The sequence below is a fragment of the Suncus etruscus genome, chromosome 17, assembly GCF_024139225.1.
Source record: "Suncus etruscus isolate mSunEtr1 chromosome 17, mSunEtr1.pri.cur, whole genome shotgun sequence".
Lineage (NCBI taxonomy): Eukaryota > Metazoa > Chordata > Mammalia > Eulipotyphla > Soricidae > Suncus > Suncus etruscus.
The window spans coordinates 24,920,584-24,941,415 of NC_064864.1; the positions used below are offsets into that span (position 1 = coordinate 24,920,584).

Consider the following 20,832-nt stretch of genomic DNA (forward strand, 5'->3'; position numbering starts at 1 on the left):
CTTTCTTTTCTTTCTTTCTTTCTTTCTTTCCTTTCTCTTTCTTCTTTCTTTTCTTTCTTTCTTTCTTTCTTTCTTTCTTTCTTTCTTTCTTTCTTTCTTTCTTTCTTTCTTTCTTTCTTTCTTTCTTTCTTTCTTTCTTTTCTTTCCTTTTTTCTTTTTCTTTTTTCTTTTATTCTTTCTATGCCATCCACACCTGGCAATGCTGTGCACTCTGGAATTACCCCTGGCAGTGCATAGATAACCATAGGGAATACCAGGGATCAAACCCTGATTGGCTGTGTGCAAGGCTGCACTCCCAGCCCTGCTATACTATATCTCCAATCCCTTTAGTTAATTTATTTATTCTAGCATATTAAATTACAAGTTTTATTTAACCCATTAATTTATTGAAAAAATATGAGCAAATATAAAGAAGATAAAGAAAAGGAAGAAGAAAAATAATTTTTCAGAGAAAAGAAATGAAAAGCGTCCTAGAAGATGTTGTCTTCTGGTTAAGAAGTAAATCATAGTAAATAGGTTATTTTCATAGAATCACTGATGTTGTAAACAATCAATAAGCCTCAATCTTTTTGTTCAATCTCAGTAACAGTAATAACCTCCATTAACCCCCATGGGTTTCTATGTCATATAGAAGTGGTTAGAAAATATCATACAGAAAGTGGGAAAGGAGCCACTAGACATAAGTTGCTTTCTAGACATCAATCTTCTATCAAGGACTGAAAAGAACAGGACAATGATAGGGTAAATTAATCCTCCTGGAACTATTATTTTTCATCATGAAAAGAACTGACAGTGGAAAGATGATTTTGAACTTCCAGTTTATTTTTCAAAAAATTTTTGTGTTCATTTGTCTCTCCTTGCATTGTGTAGTATCAAGTGGGTTGTTCAACTAGAAGGTGAACAATTCCAGACAGAGGATGAGACTTAAAATCAGAGTATCTGAAACTGAACAAGGGTGCCCAGGCTCAAAATGAGATCCTCCATTTCCCTTCCTAAGTACTAGACCCAGCTTGTCACCTGTCATATGTCTGTTTGCCATCCTGTTGGAGGTCTAAATCCAATGTGTCTGCTATTCTGATATTTGTCTAGTCCCCATCCCAGGAGTGTCATCTGAGTGGAGGAATAGGTAGTCCTGCAGCTAAACCTGGAGCTACCAGGCTTTCTATGTGACCCTCCACTCCCATTCCCCAACTCTCATTTAGCCTATTAGCCATTTTGACATTAGTTTGCCCTCTCATCCCAAAAGCTCATATATGTTAATATGTTCATATAAAGACATTCCAATTTATATATGCTATTTTTTGCAGGTGGGCCCTCATACTTCTTTCTCTCATACAATACATAGCCTCAAATATAAGTAATTACTCAGCAGTTGCTTTTTTCATTTTTTTAAAAAATTACAGTCAAATAATCCCTCATATTTAGAAAAATAACCTGTAAAAATATATTATATTATATATTAGTAACCACGTTCTGTATAATCAGTCCAATTTATTATTTTCTTAAGTATCAGGGAACCTAAAACCCCACCATTATGACCCACAAAATGCAAAGAACACAGGGGAACTACAAAAATTAACTGCAGATGTATATAGGAAGTGAGTTTATCAAAATGTCTGAGTCTAGTATCTGAGGGGGAAAAATCAACAACTAATGCTTTAGCAACAGAAATCAAGGAAATACTAGACAGCAAAATTAAGCAATCAATAGATGATAAAGATGATAAATTCAACAAGCTCTAAGAAAAACTCTTTCAGAAGATGAAAGAAACCTGTAAATGGAATAGAAAGACCTTAAAAACACATTAGCAAGCCATAGTAGAAGGATCACATGGGGTGGAGGGTATATTGATGAATTCAAAGACAAATTTTAAGCCAACATTGATAAAGAAGTAAAAAAAAATAGAAATGAAATGATGTAAGAAAATGCAAGGTATTTAATGAACAAATAAAAGAAATAATATCCTTATTATAGGAATACAAGAAAGGAAGAAATAGGGGAAGATGCAGAAGAATGATTGGGAGAGATAAGAGCAGAGAATTTTCCCACTCTCTGGAAAGAGTCCACTGTAAAAATCCAAGAGGCCCAAAGAGTGCCAATCACAATAGATGCAAACAGAACAACACCAACACATATGGTAATCAAAATTTCAAAAACCAAAGATAAAGATGGACATTTTAAAGCAGTAAAGGAAAAGAAAAACCTAAGTACAAAAGAAAAAGAAAACATAAATATCACACCATATTTTCCATACAAATTGATCCAGGCAAGAAAAGAGAGGAATGACATATTCAAATTATTAAATGAAATAATTTTTGTACTTAGATTCCACTTCTCAGAAAACCTCTGATTTATCTTGGAGGGAGGAATAAAATCATTCTCAGACAAAAAAAAAACCTGTAACATTTGTGATAACCAAACAGATTTTAAATGAACTATGGAAAGGTCACTTATATAAACCAAATAATCAATAGTAAAAGCAACAACCCCACACAATATAATGGCACAAAAGACCTTTCTCACAATAGTTTTCTTGAATGTTAATAACTAAATTCTCCCATCTAAAGGCACAGAGTAGCTGGTTAAATTAGGAAAATAAAACCCTCCATTTGCTGCTTGCAGGAAACATATATAAAATCTCAGAATAGACATGGACTCAGAGTAAGAGAAAGGTAAACAGTCATACATGCTACTGGAATACAAACAAACAATAAAAAAATTGGCACAGCCATTCTTATTTAAGACCAAATTTCATTCAACCTCAAGGAATACTTAGATACAAGGATGGATACTACTTATTGAACTATAGACTAAGAAGTACTAATGCAAGAATGTCCATCGTCTCCACTTTCACAGCATTAGAAGTAATTAGGCAAGAGTAATTAGGCAAGAGATGAAATCAAGACCAAGCCTGCCACCAATGCAAACTCCCTTCCATCATTGTCCCCTGATTCCCAACCATTCCCAAGCCTATCCCCATGGCAGGAACACAATGATATATTTTGTATTACTTGTTTATAGGTGAGTGGTAATGAAATTTCTTTTAAAAAATCTATAGCAATAAGAAAGTTTGCTAAAATAAATTTATCTTGTAATGAGCTCATTAAGTCATTGTCAGAAGGTTTGCTAAGTGATTAGTTGCTAGTTGATTTCCTGTTACTTGTTTTGTTTTGAACATTAGGTAGATTTGAATTCATGTTGACATCTAACTTGGTTTATTCCTACTGGGATGACAACATTGAAAAAAAAGCTGGAATTGGGGCCAGAGCGGTGGTGCTAGAGATAAGGTGTCTGCTCTGCAAGCACTAGACTACAATGGACCACAGTTTGATCCCCTAGCCTTCCATATGGTCCCCCCAAACCAGGAGCGATTTCTGAGAGCATAGCCAGGAGTAACCCCTGAGTGTCAATGAGTGTGGCCCAAAACAAAAACAAATAAACAAATAATTCTCACATGGCCAGAAATCCCAAGCTCTGTCACTGAAATCTCAGCTTTTGTGGCGGCTTTTGGAAGTACTAGAAGATGGTAGGAGAGTGGGGCATGGTGACTGCACGCACATCAGAAAAGTCCTGGTGATGTCAACTCAAGTACTGGCATCTGTGGAATTTTGGTCAGTTCAGTGTCTCTGCAAAGATCAGAAATTAAAGGGTGAAGCTGATCCATTGGTAAAGTATTATAAGCAACTATGCAGTGCATGGTATTTGAATAAAATAATTTATTAAAAAAGGACCTGTATTCCTTATATTTAAAGTGCTAATTTTAATTAATTATTTTGAAAAGAAGAGAGAATTTAAGAAAACATGAATATAAGTCTCAGTTTCTTTACAAATTGTTCAATAAGCAAATGAAAAGGTGCCCAACATCACTACCTATCATAGATATAAAATATAAATTATATTTATATATTGCCATATACCCACTAGAAAATCTTAAGAGAAAGTGAAGGACAATGTCAATTATTGACAAACTTAAGTAGGAACTAGAACATTCATGTGTTGCTGATGGTAGGATAAACTGGTACAGCCACATATATATATATATATATATATATCACATTCAATACATTTGTAGGACTATGCATACATATATACCAAATTTTAAAAGCAGTCTAATTTTTAATGCTCAAATGCTAAAAAAATTAATATAACATAAGTAAATAAATTTCTGACTATCCAAATATCAAAGCAACTTATAGAAAAAAGCAGCAAAAATCTCTTCTACAAAAGACAAGGGGATTAATCTTCTAGACATAATTTTGAGTAAAAGGTAGAATTCATAAAGCTTGAATAAAAGAATATATCATTTTATGCCATATCCCTTGGCCTACAGGCAGGATGGTTAGATTCCAAAAGGACCACTGTGGTAACGGCCAGCCTCTCCCCTAAAAAAGAGGATGTGATCCTGGTAGACACTGCTGAGAAAAGGCCAGGTGGGCCTTAGGTTAGCACTCAGCAGGACAGCAACTATGAACTTACTAAACATGTATGTTTGATGAGAATTAATACCAAATACATTATATATATAATATATATATATATTATAAAAAACAAACTGTGTGCCTTTGCCCCTTACATTAAAACAAGAATTGCTGGAACATATCTTACTTACTCTATACTGATAGAATAGTCTACAATAATATTTTCCCAAGCTGATAGAGTCAGTAATAATATTTTTAATCGGTTATTAAGTGTTGTGTAGGCTACAGTTGTGTTTGGTCTTTTAATTACATGTGCCCTTTTTCACGATAGCTCTTTGATATAATATTAAATAGACAATAGGGTTATACTTTGTCGATTAATAGTTGACTAATAAGAATCATATCCAAGAGAAAAGAATATTCTTTTTTTATTACTTTATTTAAACACCACAGTTTAAAGTTGATATTAATACAGTTGTTTCTGGCACTTAGTGTTCCAATATTATTCCAGCATAACATTCCTTCCACCATTGTCCCCAGTTTTACACCCACTTTTAAACCTGCCCACTTGGCAGGCACAAAATAATTTATATTATATGCTTATTACAAAAAAATGGGCAGGTAATTATTAATGAAATTTTTTGTCCCCCAATTCACAATACAGACCAGGCAAAGGGCCTGGGTTCAAGTGTATATTGGGTGCATTTACTGTACCTCCTCTTTCTATACAGTCAGTGTAAAGAGAACATCCCATGCTGTGCTTTTCTTCTTTTTTTGATTTTTTAATATATATATATATATATATATATATATATATATATATATATATATATATATATAATCCTTTACCAGTACAACATTCCCATGACCAATATTCCAAGTGTCCTTCCTCCCCACAGGCTTGTACTCTAGACAGGCTTTCTACTTCCCTCATTCAGTCACATTTTGTTATGATAGTTCTCAGTGTAATTATTTCTGTGACTGCACTAAACCATCCCTGTGGTGAGCTTCATGTTGGAAACTGGACCCTCCAGTCCTCCTCTGTTTTGTCTCTGAGAATCATTACACAAATGTTTTTCATTTTTCTAAAAACCCATAGATGGGGGAGACCATTCTGTGTTTATCTCTCTCCCTCTGACTTATTTCACTCAGCATAATAGATTCCATATACATCCATGTATAGGAAAATTTCATGACTTCATCTCTTCTGATGGCTGCATAATATTACATTGTGTATATGTACCATAGTTTCTTTAACCATTCATCTATTGAGGGGCATGTCGGCTGTTTCCAGAGTCTGGCTATTGTAAACAATGCTGCAATGAACAATCAAATTTTAAAAGGTGCTTGTTATGAAGGCAGGTTGGAGTAGTAGGTGGTGGCATGAAATAGACTATGGGAATATGGGTGGAGATAGGTTGACACTGGTTGTGGTATAGGTCCTGAAACATTGTATGTCTAAAATATAATTATAAATAAATTTTTAAATCACAATGATTAAAATAAAATTTTAAAATGTATGTTATAAGATATTTCTTAGGCAAAATATACCATATATAAAAGTCAATAAAATAGAAATAAGTGGAACAATGTCTAACTTTGAGGAGTTGTAAATACTTGTTAAACTAAACAAACCTATAAAAATCAAAAACTGGTTGAGGAGAAATAAAGTGTGGAAAAGAAAATAGATACAAGGGGAAAGTAATGAGTAGAATATTCCAAGGTGATCATGGTATTAAGAATAATGACTGCTTTGGGGCCGAAGAGATAGTACACTGTTATGGCATTTGCTTTGCGTGTAGCTATATACTGTGTGTGTGTGTGTGTGTTTGTGTGTGTGTGTGTGTACATACTATAAATTCTATAAAGAAGAAATCTCTTTACCTTTGGAAATCTATAAGGAAGAAATCTCTTTATCTTTGGAAATGTGACTAGATCATATCAGTTATGGTTTTATTTTTATTAGATTTTTTAAAAATTATTTTATTTAAAACACTGTGGTTTACAAAGTTGCTCATGACACAGCTGTAATTTTTTCCAGCTACAAAGTTTTTCATAATTGAGATTTAGTCATGCAGTTTAGAACACCCTTCAGAAGGCATTTCCTTCTGCCAGTGTCCCCAATTTCCCACCCTCCAGCCCTCTCCTCTTGCTGCATCTGTGACAGACATTTCTCTCTCTCTTTCTCTTTCTTCAGTTGGGGGCACAGCCAGTGGTGCTCGGTAATTACTCCTGGCTCTGTGCTCAGAAATGGCTGCTGACAGGCTCAAGGGACCATATATATAAAATGCCAAAGATTGAACCTGGGTCCATCCCAGGTTGGCCAAGTGCAAGGCAAAAGCCCTGCAACTGTGTTATTGCTCAGGCCCTCTATTCCTTTTTTTCCCTAGACACTGTGGTTTGCAATATTGTTATTGAAGGGGTATCATTCATATCATTTTATCTCCTTTCAATACCCATTTTTGTCCAGAATGATCTACACAATGGAATACAATACAGCTATTAGGAAAAAGTCATGAAATTTGCTTACAGATGAATAGATATGAAGAGTATTATGCTGAACAAAATGAGACAGAGGAAAAGATATAAACATAGAATTGTCACATTCACTTGTGGTACACACATAAAGATAGAATAGTAATAATATTCAGAGACAATAGAGACAAGGGTCAGGAAGACCGTCCATGGTAGGAAGTCGGCGCCTTTATTTTTAATTAAGTTAGATGATATTTGAATACATTCTTATTTGTCTTTAAGTTGAAGTCTGGATAGTTTTATTTAGATTTTGCTGATTTTTAAAACAAATTCCCTAATTAGTTTTTATATTTGTTGATTTTTAATAGTTTCTGGTTGTTTTCTTATTCTTTCATCAATATTTTGCATTCAATACATAATTAAATTTAACGAGTTTCTAGCAAGAAAAATTGAAACAGTATTAAAAGTGTTCCTCAATCCAAAAACCGATCAGTATGTAAGTTTTCTGTGAGTTCTAACAAACCTTCAAAGATGACCAATTTCCTATAGTCAAGACATCTCAAAAAATTGAATAAAAAGGATTTCCCATAATTTTATAATAGGAAAAATTATTCTGAAGCCATAGAGAGCATCAAAAAAAAGAAAATTATATACTAATATCCCTATGAACATAAAATAAAAATTACTAGCAAATCAAATTTAATAGAACATTAAAGTGATTGATCTTGTGATCAGGTAGAATTTATTCCAGACACCCAAGCATGTTTCAATAGATAAAAATCAATTAATGAATTCATTATATCAAAGACATATATTTATATTAAAAGGTGCAGAGAGCTTTGACATAATTCAATATGCACTTAAAGTGATTAAAAATTCCCAATAAAATGGAATTTGAATAAACTTATTTCAATATAATAAAGGTCATATACAACACATCAAAGACTAATACATTATTAAGGGGTGAAAAATTGAAAACTCTTCTCTAAAATCATGCACGAGACAAGCATACCCACCGTCACCACTATTACATAATAAAATAATATTTTACATAATATAATCTTAATATCATATAAAATCAATTGTATTATAACTATTTATGTGTTATAAATAAATATATTTAACAATATAATTAATAATAATATGTAATACTAAATTTATTGTATTATTATATTTTTGTTTATATATTATTTATAATATCTTATATATTTATATATATCTACATATTTTATATAATAACATATTTGATATTTTCATATATTATTTATAAAGAAATAAATATATTTATTTAATAGTTTAAATAAATATATTTAAATGAATATAATATAAATAAATATATTTACATATATATTTATTTGAATAAATTTAAATGAATATATTTTTATTTATTATATAAAATAAATATTATAAATGAATATTTTTATTTATTATTTCCAAAATATTAGAAATCTTGGACTTATTGCGAGTAGGCAATAAGATAAATAAAATAAACTCAAATTTAAAAAAGTTAGTATTACATAGACATACTAATACACATAGAAATCCTAAAGATTCACTAAAATAATTAAAAATGTTGGAGACAATATACTGAGATGGCAGTAGTAATATCAAATACATTATCTATACATAAATAATGGACTTCAGCAAAACATTTTAAAATTTTATTAATCATTTTTTCTTTTTTAATAATATATTTATGGTTACAAATAAAACATCAACAAGTGAATGCACTAAAAATAAAATAATACATTAACAAATAATAAAAAGCGATCCTTATTATTAGATGTTCATCTTCCTAAGAATATACTCCTCTTGTTCCTTGGAAGATCTCATGTGGCTTTAATTAGCTCTGCATGTATAATACCAGTTCATTAAAGAAATCTATTTTTTTTTCTTTTTGGTTTTTGGGCTACACTTGGTGACGCTCAGGGGTTACTCCTGGATATATGCTCAGAAATCGCTCCTGGCTTGGGGGCCAAATGGGACATCAGGGGATTGAACCGCAGTTAGTCCTAGGTAAGCTGCGTGCAAGGTAAATGTCCTATTGCTGCACCACCACTCCGCCCCCTCATTAAAGATAACTTTTTTTTTTTTTTTTTTTTTTTGGTTTTTGGTTTTTGGGCCACACCCGGCGGTGCTCAGGGTTACTCCTGGCTGTCTGCTCAGAAATAGCTCCTGGCAGGCACGGGGGACCATATGGGACACCGGGATTCGAACCAACCACCTTAGGTCCTGGATCGGCTGCTTCCAAGGCAAACACTGCTATGCTATCTCTCCAGGCCCCATTAAAGATATCTTAATGCTAACTCATGCTCCTCTATATCTGGATCCTCTTGTAATAATAATTCCTTGTAATACACATGAATATGCTGTTTAGAGATCATTCTGATAATAGTTTGATAATTTTAATTAGAATAAACAAATAGCAACTTGAACCCATTTAGCTTTGAGATACTATATATTTTAGGAATAAGATACATAATGAAAAGAGACACTAAATTTAGAAAAGAAAAACATGTAGAGTAAAAGAAGGGAGGAACCAATATAAATCAATAAACTTTGAAAAATATAATGGTGAAAGTACTACTTTAATATTTATATCATTCAATATCTTTTTTTCTTTGGTAAGATTCCTGATTCAATTTATTTTTTATGATTTCTTTAAGTACTGTGGCTAAAAAGTTGTTCATGATTGAGTTTCTGTCATAGAATTTATATCACCCTTTACTAATATACTTTGCCTCCACCAATTTCCCAATTTCTCCCTCCTAACCATACACACTGCCTTCCTGTGGGAAGGCATTTTGCTTCTTTCTTTCTCTGTATTCTACTTTTGGTATTGTGGTTTGTACTTTTGTCAAAGAAGGGGCACCGTGCATATCACTTTTTGCCCTTTCAGCACCCAGTTCTTCTCCAGAGTAATCTTTCCAACTGTCATTGTCAGAGTGGCCCTTTCTCTGCTCTAACAGCACTCACCACACTTTGTTGCAAGCTTTCTACCTTGGACTTGCCCACGTGGCCCTCATTCTATTGTCTCTAGATATTATTACCATTTTACATTTTATTTTTCTTACATCTCACAAATGAGTGATATTATTTGTTTAGTTTTTATCAACAACTAAGTGTTGTCTATGCAATAAATATTATATAATAAAGATATAATATATAAAAGACATAAAAGATAGTGTGAGACTTGCAGCAATACAAATAAAATTAATTTTAATTAATTAAGATAATATACCTGTTCACAGTAAGTAATCTAATGGTTATTTTTTCTTTTATTTATTTATTTATTTTTGTTTTTTTGGGCAACACACACTGGCACTCAGGGATTATTCCTGGGAATCAAACCCAGGCTTGTCCTGGGTCTGCTGTACAAAAGGCAAACACCCTACCATTGTGCTATCTCTCTGGCCCCAAATGGCTATTTGTTTTTCAAATTTGTATTAACTTATTTGAAGCAGAAATAAATTACTTTCAGCTTGATGTTATAAAAAGGATATTTCATTATATCACCTACATAAATTTATTTTTCCCTGCAGGGCCAAGGCTTAAAACCAAGTCTCATATATGCATGATATTCACTGACTGTTGTGTCATATCCTTAATCCAAGGAATACTTATTATTTTTAAGGATGCGAAATGAGAAAACAGGAAATTTTTTATGAAAGTCATATACTTAAAGTTATAATTTCCAAGAAATTAACAGCTTATCTCTATATCATATTATTCCATTTATATTATATATACCAATTCCTATCTCTTCACATATGCTGATATGACTCTGACCCATTGTGCATTAATCAAGCTCATACTTGATGTCATTTAAATTGAGCTTCCTCTTATAGCAACTAATCTGTTGGTAATTTATTCCTTTAAATGATGAGTGAATGAGACCCTAATCAAGAATCAACAATAAAGACTATTCCTGCCCTACATCTCAAATAGAGATATAATGAAAGGTAATTCAAGGCATTCAGGTGGTGTTTTAAAATAAAATGAAACCCCAATCAAAAATGGATTACATGAGGTAAAATGTCTTGCATCATGATTTTTTATATCTATAGTAACTAGCTGGAGGAGACTAAAGAGAAAACACACCATATGGTGACATAATTATGACTTATCTTTTTAATTGAATTTTTGTCACATAATTAAACATGAAGCTATACACCCCTACTGGCTGGGGAAATAGTTAAAGAGTAAGGAACTTGCCTTGCACACAGCTGACTCAGATTCAATCACCTGCACCACATGTCCTAAAGCTTTGCCAGGAACAAACCCTGCTTATAGAGTCAGGAGTAAGCCCTGAACACTGCCAGGTGTAACACCCATCTCCAATAACAAAAACACAAAATAATAAATACACAAATAATAACAAAAACACAAAACTTATACAAAAAACCCTAAAAACCTAGCCATAAAACTATACATTTTTAGTCACATGGCAACCACGTTGGAGATTTTCTGAAGAAGCAAAAAATTTTTAATAGAAGCATAATGTCTAAGTTATATAAACTCAAAAAACTATTTAATTTGTAAAAATTATTCATAATATCAACTAAGTAACAAGCTAAATTACACAGTAAATAAAATAATAGCTGACATTCACTCCAAATTACCCTTCATGGACAAAAAATCACCAAAAGTTGTATCATTGTATAGACCAGAAACTAAAATGAGCTTAAGGAATTGACTTGTCCCACATTAAGATTAAGTAGAGTTGAATTATTACTGTAAGTCTGACTATTGTATTCACAAAGGCCTTAGCTGAATTGAGGTTAAGCACATGTATTTTGATATTACTGTTACTGAAACAAACTAAAAATAATTAATCAGTACATGAATCCAGGTTCTAACAGAAGATATGGACCATTAAATAGAGGCAAAATTTCCTTTGGCTTTTGTATCTTACATTTATTAAAATTTTTTTTTCAAATTAAGAAAGCATTCCTAAAATTGACCATATATTTAAAATAACTTAAATCTAAAAATTCTTTAAGTTGTCTTAAGAAAATAAATTATTCATAAACTCTAAAATTTGAAAATAACTGACGACCACAAAGACCAGTTAATTAATGGTAGCAAAGCAAAAGCCTAGATAAAAAAGATGGAAGAGAAAATGCAAGAAAATGAGAAAGGAGAGAGAGAGAAAAAAAGAAGAAAGGAAAGAAAAAGAAGAAATGAAGGAACAAAAGAAGGAAGGAAAAGATGTTACAAATAAAGACAAAAAAGAGGCAAAGATATTGAGAAAGAAAGAAAGAAGAAAGAGATAAAGTGAAGGAGAAAGGAAAAGAATAAAGAACCCTTGAGTTGAAATTTCTGTTCCCATGTTCAGTTAAGAAGGTTATCAATAAGACCCCTAACTCAGAATGCTCTTAAATCAGAAATGAGTTCAAGTATATGCGGACCTTTCATAGTGTCTTTTTTATTATTAATAATTTTTATTTTGACCAAAGTGAATTACAAATCGTTCACAGTAGTATTTCAGGTAAATAGTGACATTTAATGAGGGGCATTCCCACCATCAATGTTGTCTTCCCTCCAGCCCTGTTCCCATTACGCTTCCCTTATCGCTTCCTCCTTTGCCCCACGGGTACTAGTATAAGTGGTTTCATCTGTGTCTAGTCTTTTGTAGATTGGGTATCGATTCTGTTGTAGTTGGCTTGGATTTGGTGTTCAAGTCTGATCATTTTTTATTTCTACTCAATGTTCATATGACTGTTTGGTTTTGGTGCCCTCCATTATTTTCCCCTCAATCTGTGAGGCAGAACAAGATTGTTCAAGTTATGAGGTTCTGTTTGAAGGTAAGAAAAAAAAAAAAGAAAGAAAGAAAAGAAAAAAGGGAGGGGCAAAAATTCAAACAAGCAAAAAACGGGAGGAGTCCTTCTAGAGACTATAAATATCAGTTTAAGAAAAGGGGAAAAGGAAGGAAAACAAAAATAATACAAGAAAATCAAACCCTAAAAGAAACAAAACAAAAACAAACAGAAAACCTGAAGACTCCACAGCAATAAAGATAACAACCAAACACTAACCACGGTCCAGAAATAAAGAGGAATCAAAGCACATTGTCCTGAATAGAAGTAATACATGTGATTGATGTTTTTTATAATCATGATGATGATGAGATGGTAATGATTTTTGTTAAACGATGATGTGGTTTAAACAGTCCAGCAAAACAGACAATTTAATTAATTCAATATTATTTTACTGGAAGAAGAGATTTAGTAGTCCTGCGTACTTTGTGCAAAAGATCTCATCTAATTTCTACTAGGAGGTCAGTATAATTGGTATCCTGATTTCATAATCTAAAAATGTGAGGCTTAGAAATATGGTTAATTGCTCAAATAAAAAGCACCATAGACAATGCAAATAAATGTCGAATTATATGAATTTACCGAGGGCCAAGATTTTAGAGACAATGTCCTTTTGAAGTTCCAGAAACACCCCTAAACACACACTGTATGTATAAAGTGCTGGTATGGTGAACATGAGAGAAGGAATTCCAACTCGAGATTTTTTCCCTTTTTGTTCTTTTCCTCTCTCATTCCTATTTATTCTTTTTCATTTTTTATTGTTTTATTTAAACAGTGTAGTTTTAAGGTTGCTCATAATACAGTTGGTTCAGATACAGATACAACTTGCTAATATTGAGCTTCAGTGATAAAGTTTTACCACCCTTCTCCAGAACACATCTACGATCACCAATGTTCCCAATTTCACTACTGCCCACTCCCGTGCCTGCCTCTGGGAAAAATACTTTTCTTTTCTCCTCTCAATCTCACTCTCTCTTTTTTCTTTCTTTTCTCCCACTTTTCACACTCTGATTTTCAATATTGTTAGTGAGGGGTATCATGACTTTATGCCTTTTAACACCCAATTTCCAACTCTCGATGTCATAGTGGTCCCTTTTCTTCCTAACTGCACTCCCCTACTATATGTTACAAGCTTCCTACCATGCATGAACATTCTGGTCTTCATCTCTTCCCTCCCTCCCTCCCTCCCTCCCTCCCTCCCTCCCTCCCTCCCTCCCTCCCTCCCTCCCTCCCTTCCTCCCTTCCTTCCTCCTTCCTCCCTTCCTTCCTCCTTCCTTCCTTCCTTTCCTTCCTTCCTTTCCTTCCTCCCTCCCTTCCTCCCTCCTTCCCTCCCTCCCTTCCTCCTTCCCTTCCTTCCTTCCTTTCCTTCCTTCCTTCCTTCCTTCATTCCTTCCTTCCTTCCTTCCTCCCTCCCTCCCTTCCTTCCTCCTCCCTCCCTCCCTCCCTTCCTTCCTTCCTTCCTCCTTCCTTCCTTCCTTCCTTCCTACTTTCTCCCTCCCTCCCTTCCTTCCTCCTTCCTTCCTCCCTCCCTTCTTCCTTCATTCCTTCCTCCTTCCTTCCTCCTTCCTTCCTTCCTCCCTCCCTTCTTCCTTCCCTCTCTTCCTTCCTCCTTCCTCCCTCCCTCCCTTCCTTCCTTCCTTCCTCCTTCCTTCTTCCTTTCATCCTTCCTTCCTTGCTTTCTTTTTCTTTCTCTTTCCTTTCTTCTTTCATTTTTTCTTTCTTCTTTCCTTCCTTCCTTTCTTTCTTCCCTCCTTCCTTCCTTTCTTTCTTCTCTCTTTCCTTCCTTTCTTTCTTCTCTCCTTTGTTCTTCCTCTCATTCATTCTTTTTCATTCATTCTTTTCTTTCTTCCTTTTTTCTTTCTTCCTTTCTTTCATTCATTTATTCATTCTTTCTTTCTTCCTTTCTTATCTTTCTTCCTCCCTTCCTTTTTTTCCTTCCTTCCTTCTTTCTTTCTTCCTCCCTTCTTCTTTCCTTCTTTTCTTTTCTTTCTTTTCTTTCTTTCTTCTTTCTTTCTTTCTTTCTTTCTTTCTTTTTTCTTCTTTCTTTTCTTTCTTTCTTTTCTTTCTTTTTTTCTTTCTTCTTTCTTTTCTTTCTTTCTTTCTTTCTTTCTTTCTTCTTTCTTCTTTTTCTTTCTTTCTTTCTTTCTTTCTTTTCTTTCTTTCTTTCTTTTTCTTCTTTCTTTCTTCTTTCTTTCTTTCTTTTTCTTTCTTTTTCCTTCTTTCTTCCTTACTCTACATGAAGGCACAGCATCCTATTCTTATCTTCAATATTACTATCCACATTTTTTGTTTTGTTTTTGGGTCACACCCAAGGGCGCTCAGGAATTACTACTGGCTTTGCCCTCAGAAATTGCTCCTGGCGACTACAGTGTCTATGTGGGATGCAGGTGATTGAACGCAGTTTGGTCCCAGCTCCGCTGTGTGCAAGGCAAACACCCAACCAACTGTGCTACTGCCAGACCTGACTACCCACTTTTTAAGAAATATCAAATTTCAGTATCATTTTAAAATGAGGGCTAGGCTATTTTTAAGAACCAAAACTTAATAACTGTAATGAATATTTTAATTTGCAAATGAAAAACTAAATAGTCAGTCTAGAGGAAGATTATAAGACAAATGATAATTCATGTGCTTTCAACAAAGTGCTGGAAAAAAAACACGGCAATCTCATCTGCCTAATTAATTCTTTAATTTGATTTAAAACCACATTTTATTTTATTTGGCTTGCAAAGAACATTCACATTGACCTTAGCAATAAGTTCAACTATATGTTCTGTAAATTCTGAAAAGATATCATTATACTCAGATCAGAAGTTCACCGAGCTAGACACAAGAGTCTGCTGTAGCTAGTTTTATGTCCAAAAATATATGTTCAAATATATATAATATAAATTCAAAGATAAATTCAAAGATATTACATGTCTCAAGTGGTATAATGATAGTTTAATTTAAATCATAAACATTCATCCATGAAAGTAAGTGATTAAGGTTATATACAACAATAAAATACAAGGATATCCCTTAAAGCTGAAAAATCCTCCAAAAATTATATAGACAAAGAAAAGAATCAAATTAAACTACCCTACCACAACAGAAATTACTTGGAATAGAGCATTTCTAATATTGTGTGTGAATGCTTGGCAGATTTGAATTGTTCTTTAATGAGAGTTACTATAACCTAGTAAATAAGTTGAAATGAAGATATACTGCTGCTGATCAATAACTTTTTCCATCTTACATTTTTTACAGAAAGTTTTTCTTTTTTATATGTGATAAATTTAAGTTGAGCATGGATTTAAATATGGTGCATTGAGCACAGAGTAATCAATAGGACTGAAAAGTTGCACCACGCGCACTACCCACTGCATGATACAGCATAAAAAGTGACATCACATAACACATTTGACTATGGTTGCTATATTGTTTATATTCAAGAATATAGATACACATTGTTAAAGACATTTTGGTTTTAAAATAGGAAAATATAGTGCAAAAGTATTTGTGTATGTTAGGTGCTCTAGGGTAGATTTTGTATATGATGTTAGATACAAGATGTATCTAAGCACTTAAGCTAGCGAGCCACTAAATTTCGAGACAATGATAGATCTAATTTTATGAAACTAAATTTAGGTTTCAAGTTATATTTGCTCAGCACCTGTTTGACTGCATAAAAACATATGGCAGCTTAAAAATTGTTTTGTTTTTGGAAGGCCTGGCAATTTATGGCACAAATACTTCTCATGAATTTCCAGAAGCAGAGAAATGAAGAATAATGAATATCAACTAACTTTAGTTGGGTTTATGAGATATACACTTATATGTGAAATATATTCTCCCTCATACACAGTAAGGGGGCATGAGTTAAAAATCACCTCTTGATGACTTCATTCAAAGGTGTTCAGTGAACAACTCAAATGCATTGTATCCTCCAAAGTTCATCAGACATTTAGGTACTATATCCAATATGTTCGTCTTACTATGAATGGTCAGTCAGTTCAGAGCAGGAGGGCAGCATCCATGCTTGTGCTCTTCCAAGCTAGTGAAATGCTGACCTTTTCTCCAATAGATACACAAAGACTGTATCACATTGCTCACTGAGAACTTTGTTCTTGAAGTGATTAAGAATAAAATTTAAATTCAAGTGGTATAAACCAGGTCTTAATAACAAATGTTTTTTAAGTGAAAAATCGTTAATTTTTTTCTCTAAAGCTTTTAAAAATAACCCACACTTGGCTTAGGTTCCAAGAACCAAGACAGTGTGCATTAGGATCTGATTGATGAGGAAGAGTCTAAAATGACTGGTCTACAATTCAGCAGCCAAGAAGACAGGTGGCAGAAAGAGAAGCCTGTCTACCTCTTTATGAAGAAGGTCATTACTTACAATGAACCAGCCACTGTAGTGACATTCTGTATCAGCTGTCTAATTGTACTTTGGCAGTTAACTGTTAAAACATGAAACTATAATTTCCTTTGCATGGACAAGACTAGAAGTTTTTATAATACAAATAAGCTTTCTAAAATCTCAAAGTAAATGAATGGGAAGGAACTTTTCATTCACTATTGAGGTGAACTAGCATAACATAATATAGTAACATAACACAACATATAATATAATTAATATAATATAATAATACATGTAAGTCAAATAACATTTCTGATTAAAACACATTTTTTATCATAATGGCTTACATGTCTTTCACAGTAGTATTTTATGTATATATTAACATTGAATCAGGGGAATACCCATCACCAAATATGTCCTCTCCCCATCCCAGTTCCCTTTCTGCAACCCATATCCCCTACCATCACCCTCCTGAGCTGCTAGAGTAGGTGGTCCACTCCTTGTCTAGCTTACTATTAGTGATCATATATCTGTTTGGTCCTGTTACCCTCACTTGTTTCCCCCTCTATTTAAGAGGCGGAGCTAGATAAATTGAGTTATGTGGTTTTGTTTGAAGGAAAGAAAAGCAATAGATTAGGGTACAAAATAAGAAAAAAAAAGTCAAATATGCTGAAAATGGACAAAGTCCTCTAGAGGCTTTCAACCTCAGTTTGAGAGAGGATGTGAAAAAGGTGATTGAAACACCACAACAATACAGAAAGAAATATCAAATTAAATATTCAGTGAGCTCTACGCAATAAAGACAAGCACCACTCAATAGTCTCAGTTCTGAAATCAAATCATGCTTGAGTGCAAAAAGAAAGAGAAAGATAAGATAAAATAAAATAAAATAATATTGGAGACATCAACTTCAATCTCTATATCAAAATAAAGACGTCAAAAAATCGATCAATCAATAACTAAATATGTGGGAAAATGATTGATTTGTGTTTTTTTTTCCCTTTTCTTTTTCCCCCTGCATAGGCACAGTAACTATTGGGGATATTATAGAGGAAATTCTCTTGGCCTAGGAGATACAGGGTTTCTCCACCCCTGAAGTATACTGTCATGGGATTAACTATAGACTCCTTGCATGATCATTTACTCTCCCCTTGGCACTTTCGACACACACAGTGCTTCTAAATGCCTTATGCAATAAGATGTTATACAATATCAAAATTCTACTACTAAATTTAAGAAACATAAACAGATGATAATTGATAGCTTCTAAATTACACACTAGGATTCACATATTAGGACCAAAGACTTAAAATATTAATGTCCATCCTTGGGGAAAAAACTTTAGAAAAACTTGAAACTTAATTGGTTATAGAGCTACTTGGATGTCAAGCAATTCTCCACAAAACTCTTGAATATGAAAAAAGGTTCAGGTGTGACTTTCAAACTGGATGTCTGTGTTGGGGGAAAGAACATAGAAGAATGGAGGTTTGGGGGGTTTCTTTGTACTGTTGTTACTGGTAAAAAAATGATAAATGAGATGATGAGTCTAGGAAAGATTCTGAGGTGTTTTATGTGTTTATTTCTGATTTTGTAGTTCTATTTTCCCAGAGAACACAAGCATTGAGCTTTTGGGTCTGCTGATTCATCCCTTTTGCACCGGAGGAGGTTTTTTAAAATTAACTAGGCATTCAGCCCACTGAGACCTACTGCATTATGTAGGCACTCTTCTTGGCCATGTCATCTATTGATCTGCAGTCAATTAAGGCAATCTCTTTGAGTATGCAACCCCTGTTATGAGGCATGTTGATCCAGCATACATTTTGAGACAGTCTGATAGAAAATTTTAGATTGATAAGAATATTTGCATGAAAATATAGTAAAAAAAAGGGAGAAGTTTTAAAGTCCATAAGATAGTTAATGTGTCTGATCTAAAACAATGGCAAAGAAATATGTAAAAGTAACAGTCAAATGGAACAATAAAAAGCAAAGTAATTAGACAAATAAGGCTTTTTATAGCAATGGAAAATTGATTTTTAAATTGAAATTATGATCATATAAATTACACAAGGTGAAAGAAAAGAAAAAGAAAACCATCCCACACTTATTAGTTATGATAAAGGGTTAACTGGGTATCGTTAATGCAATTAAACTATCCAATATATTTGAAATTGTGCCATGAAGGCTGATAGGCAAAACACTGTTAAGTCAGAAGTACCAATTAATTACTTTATTGGACCATTAAACATCTGGCTTGTCTTTGTTACTCAATAAACTTAAACAGTTCATTAAAAACCAATGAAACATGACAGAAAAAAATTAGATGCTTTGTTTCCTATTTCCTTTCAGTTTACCTATGGATTAGAGGATTTTATTTTCTCTAAAACTCCCTCCTCCAAAAGTTTAATGAAAATTTACATGCTTTGCTAAGTGATAGGAAGTTTCATATTCCAAAAGTCAGAAATAGAAATTGGGACTTAAGGAAGGCGTTTTAGTGATTACAGATCACCCAAGTTGCAAAGTTTAGAAAAGAAAGAAAATTCCTTTTGTAAGACATTATAAAAGCTATTCTATGTTATTAACAAGCATATGTCACAGTTTAAATTTGTATATGTTATTAATATGTTTATTTATTTTATAAATATGTTATTTATATTTATTTATATATTTTATAAACATGTTATTTTATATGTTATTAAAAATAAGCTTAAAAATAAAAATAAGTTTACTTCGGAGGCCCTTGAGAGCCGACTGGCTGCCTCACCCCCTCTACCCATGCTAAGCTTTTAATTTCAGAAGTTTGGCAGCCATACCCATATCCCAGAGTTTTCCTCACTGTGTGCAGAAACAGCCAATATCGCAGACTCATCTAACTCTGAAAAAGAAGCTTAACAAACAGGAAAAATTCAGGAATATACTGGCCTCACAGCTGACCACAATAAAGGACTTCTGAGAGACCCTATTAACCATGCTCTCACCATCCGAGCTCATCAGCTCAGCTCCACAGATCTTCACATTTGTGGAACCTGTGGATCTGAAACACCTCATAATTTTAATACTTAATTTCCAGTAGGAATATATCAAAATAGATGTTAAATTATTATAAGTTATTATAACCTCAAATGATATAGTCAACAATAGAATACTCAACTGGTAATATGAGCTTTGCAGAACTTCAGCCAATGGCATATGCCCTTTTATGAGACATGGAAATGTTCATAAATTTCTTTGGCTGCAGTTTTTTCCAAAATTATACTAAGCAATATTAAGTAAATCAGTCATACCTGTTAATGGATATTCTTCAGGGAGGTTGGGAAACTTATAATCAAGGTGGTAGAAATGTTACATTGATAGTGGGACTAATGTTGAAATATTGAATGTATTGAAATAACTATATTATAGTATCTAAATTACTAAAATTTAAATTTACAAAATAAAAAAGAAAAGTAAAAAATTAAAGTGCACATGTTACTAAAGTTCTACCTACCTATCACTTAGACATCTAATAAATTTTCAGATATAACTATATTGAGATGTCAAAATTTTGATCTAGAAAGCATTGAGGGTATTTGTTTGTTTTAATACCATACCTGGTAGTGCTCAAGGATTACTCTGATTCTGGACTCAAAGACCATAGTTGGCCTTGTTTTAGGCGATCTGATTAAACCAGGGATCAAACATGGCTTGGTCACAAGCAAAACAAGCAGACTACCCACTACTCTGACTCTACTCCTATTAATGTTGCTTATCATTTTAGTATTTCATTTCTGAACATGGTTTA

At 33.1% G+C, this 20,832-nt stretch overlaps 1 pseudogene; it reads right to left on the minus strand.

Annotated features, from left to right (window-relative positions):
- Positions 1-5,057: 5,057 nt before the first annotated feature.
- LOC125995645 (uncharacterized) lies at positions 5,058-5,168 on the minus strand (annotated as a pseudogene).
- Positions 5,169-20,832: the final 15,664 nt, after the last annotated feature.